Source organism: Abramis brama, assembly GCF_963993115.1.
Source record: "Abramis brama genome assembly, chromosome: 16".
In the NCBI taxonomy this organism is placed as follows: Eukaryota; Metazoa; Chordata; class Actinopteri; order Cypriniformes; family Leuciscidae; genus Abramis; species Abramis brama.
In genome coordinates, this window is record NC_139978.1 from 3971317 (window position 1) to 3979742 (window position 8426).

Below are 8426 nucleotides of genomic sequence, written 5' to 3' on the forward strand. Positions count from 1 at the left end.
TTGTGTATCATCTGGGTTTCACGGATACGATTATCAAAAAGTTCCCATAAACTGTCCTGTGTTGATGTTGATGATGATGGGCCTGATGTTGACATTTGTGGCTCGGAATGAAAATGGAAACAGCAGTTAGTAACAAATCCTAAACTGACTGCATATATGAAGTATAAATTACATGAATCATATTATATTATATTCACAGTGAAGCTGTTTTTAACATGATTGGCAGTTGTGATTGGGATGTTAGGTTGTAGGGCTTAGGTTGACACAGGCCTATGGACTTTCTAAAAAGTGTCCCAACAGTTTGTAATTATATTTCAATTATAATTATATTTCAAACAATGCATACCTTGCTTAGATGGCCCAGCAGAGTCAGTAGCAGGCCTAGGTACAGGGGGAATGCCATCCTCTGCACCCTGCAAAATGGCAGGATGAGTGCTCCTCAAATGGCACATCATGGATGGTGTAATGTTGCAGTAGGCTTGCTGCCTATCACAATACACACATCTCACTTTATTTGGGGTTTCTAAACGGAAATGCTCCCACACCACAGATGTACGGCATCTATTCTGGGGAGCCTCCATTTTATCTATCTATCCAAATCTATCTATCAATGTATCTGTCTATATGAATCTATCTATCTAGATATGTATCTATAATCTAGATATGTATCTATAATCTAGATATGTATCTAGATATGGCAAGCCGTTTTAACATTTAATCATTTCAACCGACTAGTCTCTGTTTTCATGCTACTAGTACTTATTTTTTAGATACTAGTATCTTTTCCATCTAGTACTTATTCATTAGCTACTAGTGCTTATTCATTAGCTACTAGTGCTTATTCTTTAGATACTAGTGCCTATTCTTTAGGTACTAGTACTTATTCAATAGATACTAGTACTTATTCATTAGATACTAGTAACTTCCACTTCCTGCTCAGCTACTGTTCGGACGCTCTTGCTTACTGCTCCACGCTTTGCTCTATCGCTTTTACATTTTATCTCCTATTTTTATATTTTATTTCCTTTATTTTATTTCCTTTTATCACCTAATTTTAACTTTAGCAAATCAGCACAGTGCTCATACGACAAAGTTTGGATTACTACAAAAACTGAGAATTCTTTTACCCGACCAGCTTACATTCCGGAAAAGGAAAACACAACTGCCTCAAGGATAAGAGAAAATGCCTCTTCTGGAATCTACTTGCTGCACCAACTGCCACAGACTTTTACAAAGGATTGCAGTTCTTGAAAGTTACTTACAGGACCACCAAACCAGACGGAGCACACAACAGAGCTTCGTCATGGACACCCTCAGCATACCAGTGAGTCCCATGAAACTAGTGCTCCTCGACAGGTAGAGAAACAAGCCGATCGACTTACTAATCGATGGCACAAACAGGGAGCGAGACCCAAAGGCACTCGAGACATCAGATTGTCATGAGCATCACATATTGCCGCAGTAGCATCCTCTACCCCAGATACAGCTCTGACAAGGATTGCAAACACTGTTTTGCACCTACCACCGCCTATACATCTTGAGAACAGATTTGAAGTACTAAGGAATGTAAATGAGGAATCCCCAAACGTGATGAATGTGATTGAACACAGACTGATTGGGCCAGTAGCTAACACTGATGCTAACTGGCGCTCAAGGTCGAGCAGACAGCGGCACTCAGCTCAGAGCGCAGCCGAGCCCAGGACTCTGATAGTGGGGGACTCCATAATCAGAAACATTAGCAGCAGGGATACAACTACGTGCTGCCTTCCACAAGCAACAATTTCTGATGTAAACAGGGAACTTCAGAACATTCTGATGAAACATAAGACTGCAAATCGACTCATCATTCATGTGGGGAAGAATGATATTCATAAAGAGCAGTCAGAACTCCTTAAGAAGGATTTCCATGAACTTTTTGAAACACTTAAAAGACTGAAAGTTCAAACATTCATCAGTGGACCTCTCCCAGCAAGAGGAACAAACAGGTTTTCACGGTTACTTGGGCTTAATACGTGGCTGCAAAAAACCTGCAATATAAAAGGAGTGAACTTCATTGACAATTTCAATCTTTTCTGGAGTCAGAGACAACTGTTTCATCGGGATGGCCATCACCCAAACAAACTTGGTTCAAGAGTGTTAAAGGACAATATCTACTTCTCCCTCAATCATCCTTCTGCAGTTTGTGCCAATCCACTCAATCTGACCGGCACACACACACCTGGACACAGTATGAATGACCATGGGACTTCACTTCAGCAGCAAAATGGACATGATAACACCACTCTGCCACAACAACCTCTGCTCACGGACACAATCTCAGCTGAGACCTGCCCACAGAGCTCACCACAGACAGACATATCAGAACTGCTTGAAGATTCAGCACCCAAGGAAGACTTCCTGGAAAACAGCCAGGGAAGCCAGGACAGCATATTACAGCCTCCAATAACACCAGAGCAACAGCCCCTTTCACCAGACACTTTTTTCCTCTCTCCAGCATCGCCACTTCTGTGCTTATCATTATTTACAGGCCTCCAAAATACTCTCCAGCCTTTGCTGAGGACTTTACAGAACTGTTATCAACAATTACCTCAGAGTTTGACTGTTTTGCCATTGCTGGATATTTTAACATCCACATAGATAGTGCAGAGAACAATATGGCAAAATAAATCAAAAGTGTTTTAAAAACTTTTGATCTGACTCAGCATATACACGGACCCACACACAATCGTGGACACACTCTAGATTTACTTATCAGTAAGGGTCTAAACATTTCATCGATTGTTATTAAGGATGTAGCACTGTCTGATCATTTCTGTATTTTCTTTGATATATTGATCTCTCCTGCCACTGAAGCTAGATCTGTGTCTGTCAAGAAGAGATGCTTAAATGAGAACACTAGTGTACTATTTATGAAGGCTATATCCTTAACACCAAGCATATCTGCAGACTCTGTTGATTTTCTCCTTGATTCTTTTAACTCAAAAGTTAAAAGTGTAATTGATGATATTGCTCCTGTGAAAGTCAGGAAGAAGAGTGGCAGACAAAAAGCACCTTGGAGAATCTCAACAGCAGTGCAAAATATGAAAAGTCAATGCAGAAAAGTAGAGCGCATGTGGCGGAAGACAAAACTTGTAGTCCATTATAACATCTACAAAGACAGCATCCATGCTTTCAATATGGAACTAGGCAAAGCTAGACAGACTTTCTTTTCAAATATTATAAACAGTAATTTAAACAACACACGTACTCTTTTTGCTACTGTAGAGAGACTGACAAACTGACAACAAGTGTAGTGAGTTTGCTTCTTTCTTCTCTGAGAAAATCAATAATATCAGAAAGGTGATCAGCACATCCTTGAGTTGCCCTGGGGTTAGACAGATCGAACCACCTGAGAAAGTAGTTACTATGTCTGACTTCAAAGAAATTGATGGCAAATTTTTGGAAGAAACCGTACAGCACCTTAAAACATCAAACTGCGCTCTTGACACACTTCCCACATCATTTTTCAAAAGTGTGTTAAACAGTTTAGAAGCAGATCTTCTAGAAGTGGTAAATGCTTCACTTCTCTCTGGGAGTTTTCCAAACTCCCTGAAAACTGCAGTTGTCAAGCCCCTCCTGAAAAAGAACAATCTGGATAAGACCATATTAAGCAACTACAGGCCGATCTCAAATCTTCCTTTCATAGGCAAGATCATTGAAAAAGTTGTCTTCAATCAGCTGAACAAATTCTTAAGCTCGAATGGATACTTTGACAATTTTCAATCTGGTTTCCGACCGCACCACAGCACAGAGACAGCGCTCATAAAGATAATAAACGATATTCGCTTAAAAAAATACTGATTCAGGCAAATTATCAGTGCTGGTACTACTCGACCTCAGTGCTGCATTTGACACTGTCGATCATAACATACTTCTTGACAGGCTGGAAAACTGGGTGGGGCTTTCTAGGATAGTCCTAAAATGGTTCAGGTCATACTTAGATGGGAGAGGTTATTATGTGAGTATAGGAGATCATAAGTCTGAGTGGACATCCATGACATGCGGAGTCCCTCAAGGCTCAATTCAAGCGCCACTCCTGTTCAACCTGTATATGCTCCCAATGAGCCAAATAATGAGAAAGAACCAAATTGCTTACCACAGCTATGCAGACGACACACAGATTTACTTAGCCCTATCGCCTAACGATTACAGCCCCATTGACTCCCTGTGCCAATGTGTGACCAGGAGATGAGGGCGTTTTTCCCTTTTTCTTTTAACCTACCACCCCGAGGAGCAAACCACACCCACCAATAAAGTTCAGAGGCTTGTCAAGTGAGTTTAAAACAAAGAATTTATTGAAGTCTCAATAGTTAAAATGTCTCTTGAAGCAAGGCAACTGTCTTCTACTACGATATATCTCTGGAAGCAGAACAACTGCCTTTCTCCACGTCGTGTCTCCAAGCCCGGCTTAGGTCCGAAGTTCCTCCACACTCCCCCACAGGCGGTCGACTCGGAACAATGACAGGCAGGCGGCGCCGGCGACACTGAGATGGACTATTCCATTATTTACATGCCAGGGAGAAAACAAACTGGATGATAGATTTACAGTTGCATGGCTGGAGCAGAGAGCTGGGATCCTTAAGCTGCAATGCAGACTGATGATAACGAGACACAGGGTAGAATATTACAGTAAGGCTGGTGGGTCACAACAGCAATGCGCGCCCAATCTGGAAGTCAGTAGAATAGCACAATGAGGCAATTAAGTCGTTGACCACAGCACTAGCACGACGACAGTATGCACATCCAGTATGGGGGTCGATAGAGTAGTACAGTGAGGCTGTTAAGTCGTTGGCGACAGCACCAGCAAGACAGCGGTATGCACATCCAGTATGGAAGTCGATAGAACAGTACAATGGGGCAGGTGAATCGTTGGCTACAGCACTAGCAAGATGGCAGTATACACATCCAGTATGGAAGTCGATATAACAGTGCAATGGGGCAGGTGAATCGTTGGCTACAGCACTAGCAAGACAGCAGTATGCACATCCAGTATGGAAGTCGATAGAACAGTGCAATGAGGCAGGTGAATCGTTGGCTACAGCACTAGCAAGACAGCAGTATGCACATCCAGTATGGAAGTCGATAGAACAGTGAAATGGGGCAGGTGAATCGTTGGCTACAGCCCTAGCAAGACAGCAGTATGCACATCCAGTATGGAAGTCGATAGAACAGTGCAATGGGGCAGGTGAATCGTTGGCTACAGCTCTAGCAAGACAACAGTATGCACATCCAGTATGGGAGTCGATAGAACAGTGCAATGGGGCAGGTGAATCGTTGGCTACAGCACTAGCAAGACAGCAGTATGCACATCCAGTATGGAAGTCGATAGAACAGTGCAATGGGGCAGGTGAATCGTTGGCTACAGCACTAGCAAGACAGCAGTATGCACATCCAGTATGGAAGTCGATAGAACAGTGCAATGGGGCAGGTGAATCGTTGGCTACAGCACTAGCAAGACAGCAGTATGCACATCCAGTATGGAAGTCGATAGAACAGTGCAATGGGGCAGGTGAATCGTTGGCTACAGCACTAGCAAGACAGCAGTATGCACATCCAGTATGGAAGTCGATAGAACAGTGCAATGGGGCAGGTGAATCGTTGGCTACAGCACTAGCAAGACAGCAGTATGTACATCCAGTATGGAAGTCGATAGAACAGTGCAATGGGGCAGGTGAATCGTTGGCTACAGCTCTAGCAAGACAGCAGTATGCACATCCAGTATGGAAGTCGATAGAACAGTGCAATGGGGCAGGTGAATCGTTGGCTACAGCACTAGCAAGACGGCAGTATACACATCCAGTATGGAAGTCGATATAACAGTGCAATGGGGCAGGTGAATCGTTGGCTACAGCACTAGCAAGACAGCAGTATGCACATCCAGTATGGAAGTCGATAGAACAGTGCAATGAGGCAGGTGAATCGTTGGCTACAGCACTAGCAAGACAGCAGTATGTTTGTGTAGGAATGTTCACTTAGCTTATCGTAGCTCAGCCGATCTCTCTCTTGCCTCGTCAGGTTCGGTAATCCACAGCCCCAGGCAGTCCTGCTTCTAAGTCACTCGTGCTCGTTATCCTCTCTTTATTACAAACTCCACCGTTGCGTCCCCAGCCAGCACCTGGTCGGAAATCCAGAACTCGCCGCGAATCCGTCTCACCCCACACTCTCTCGTCTCAAAGACTGTAAGTCACAAGCTTAAAAACACATTGACGAGTCTTGTTAGCCAATCACTAAACCCCACACTTCCCTCCTGCACACCTGTCCATCGTCAGCGATAAGGACATCACGTGTAAAATGCCGGCTTTGTTTTGGTCCGTCTTTTAATGCCTCCTCCTTATGGGAAACAAACCTCGGTAATTTTAGTTCCGCCCCACAACATGTGGTCACCTGGTGACAAATGCATCGATGAAGTCAACAGTTGGATGTGTCAAAACTTTCTTCAGTTAAACAAAGACAAAACTGAAGTCATTGCTTTTGGAAACAAAGATGAAGTTCTCAAGGTGAACGCATACCTTCACTCTAGGGGTCAAACAACTAAAAATCAAGTCAGGAATCTTGTTGTGACACTAGAGTCAGACCTTAGTTTCAGTAATCATGTCAAAGCAATAACTAAATCAGCATACTATCATCTGAAAAATATTGCAAGAATTAGATGCTTTGTTTCCAGACAAGACTTAGAGAAACTTGTGCATGCTTTCATCACCAGCAGGGTGGATTATTGTAATGGACTCCTCACTGGCCTTCCCAAAAAGACCATAAGACAGTTGCAGCTCATACAGAACGCTGCCACCAGGATTCTGAGCAGAACCAGAAAATATGAACATATCACACCAGTCCTCAGGTCTTTACACTGGCTCCCAGTTAAATTTAGGATTGATTTTAAAGTATTATTACTGGTATATAAATCATTCAATGGCCTAGGACCTCAATATATTGCAGATATGCTCACTGAATATAAACCCGACAGATCACTCAGATCACTAGGATCATATCAGCTAGAAATACCAAGGGTTCACTCAAAGCATGGCGAGTCCGCTTTCAGCTATTATGCTGAACCAGCTTCCAGAGGAGATCAGACGTGCTCCTACAATAGTCACTTTCAAATCCAGACTCAAAACACATCTGTTTAGCTATGCATTTAATGAATGAGCACTGTGCCAATGTTCGTCCGACTGTTTGTACTGTACTGTATTTTTTATTTTTCTAAACTGTTTTAATTATTCTTATTTCTTTTTATTATTTTAATTTCTTCTATGTAAAGCACTTTGAATTGCCATTGTGTATGAAATGTGCTATATAAATAAACGTGCCTTGCCTTGCCTTGCCTAGTACTAATTCATTAGATACTAGTACCTATTAAATAGATACTAGTACTTATTCATTAGATACTAGTACTTATTCATTAGATACTAGTACTTATTCATTAGTTACTAGTACTTATTATTAGATACTAGTACTTATTCATTAGATACTAGTACCTATTAAATAGATACTAGTACTTATTCATTAGATACTAGTACTTATTCCAATAGTGACTAGTAACTATTCTTTTGTTACTAGTAACAAATAAAAAAAATTGCCATTGACTTCTATGGGGATCTGTCATTCAGATATCAACTATTCAGTTCTGACTAGTATGTATTCCAATTGTGACTAGTACATATATATTAGATACTAGTAGTTATTTATTAGGTACTAATACTTATTTTTTAGATACTAGTACCTATTATTAGATACTAGTATGTATTCAATAAATACTAGTACTAAGTCATTAGATACTAGTACCTATTAAATAGATACTAGTACTTATTCATTAGATACTAGTACTTATTCAATAGATACTAGTACTTATTCATTAGATACTAGTACCTATTAATTATATACTAGTACTTATAAATTAGCTACTAGTACTTATTCAATAGATACTAGTACCTATTTATTAGATAGTAGTATTTATTCCGAATGTTACTAGTAAGATTTTTTATTTTACTAGTCACAACTGCTTTTTTACTCGTCTTATGTTATGACTAGTCAGAACGGCCACTGGAGAGTTCAATTAAAAATCTTACTAGTAAAATAAAAAATTGTACTAGTAACATTTGGAATAAATACTAGTATCTAATAAATAGGTAGTAGTATCTATTGAATAAGTACTAGTAGCTAATTAATAAGTACTAGTATCTAATTAATAGGCACTAGTATCTATTGAATAACTCCTAGTAGCTAATAAATAAGTACTAGTATCTATTTAATAGGTACTAGTATCTATTTAATAGGTACTAGTATCTATTTAATAGGTACTAGTATCTAATGACTTAGTACTAGTATTTATTGAATACATACTAGTATCTAGTAATAGGTACTAGTATCTAAAAAATAAGTACTAGTAC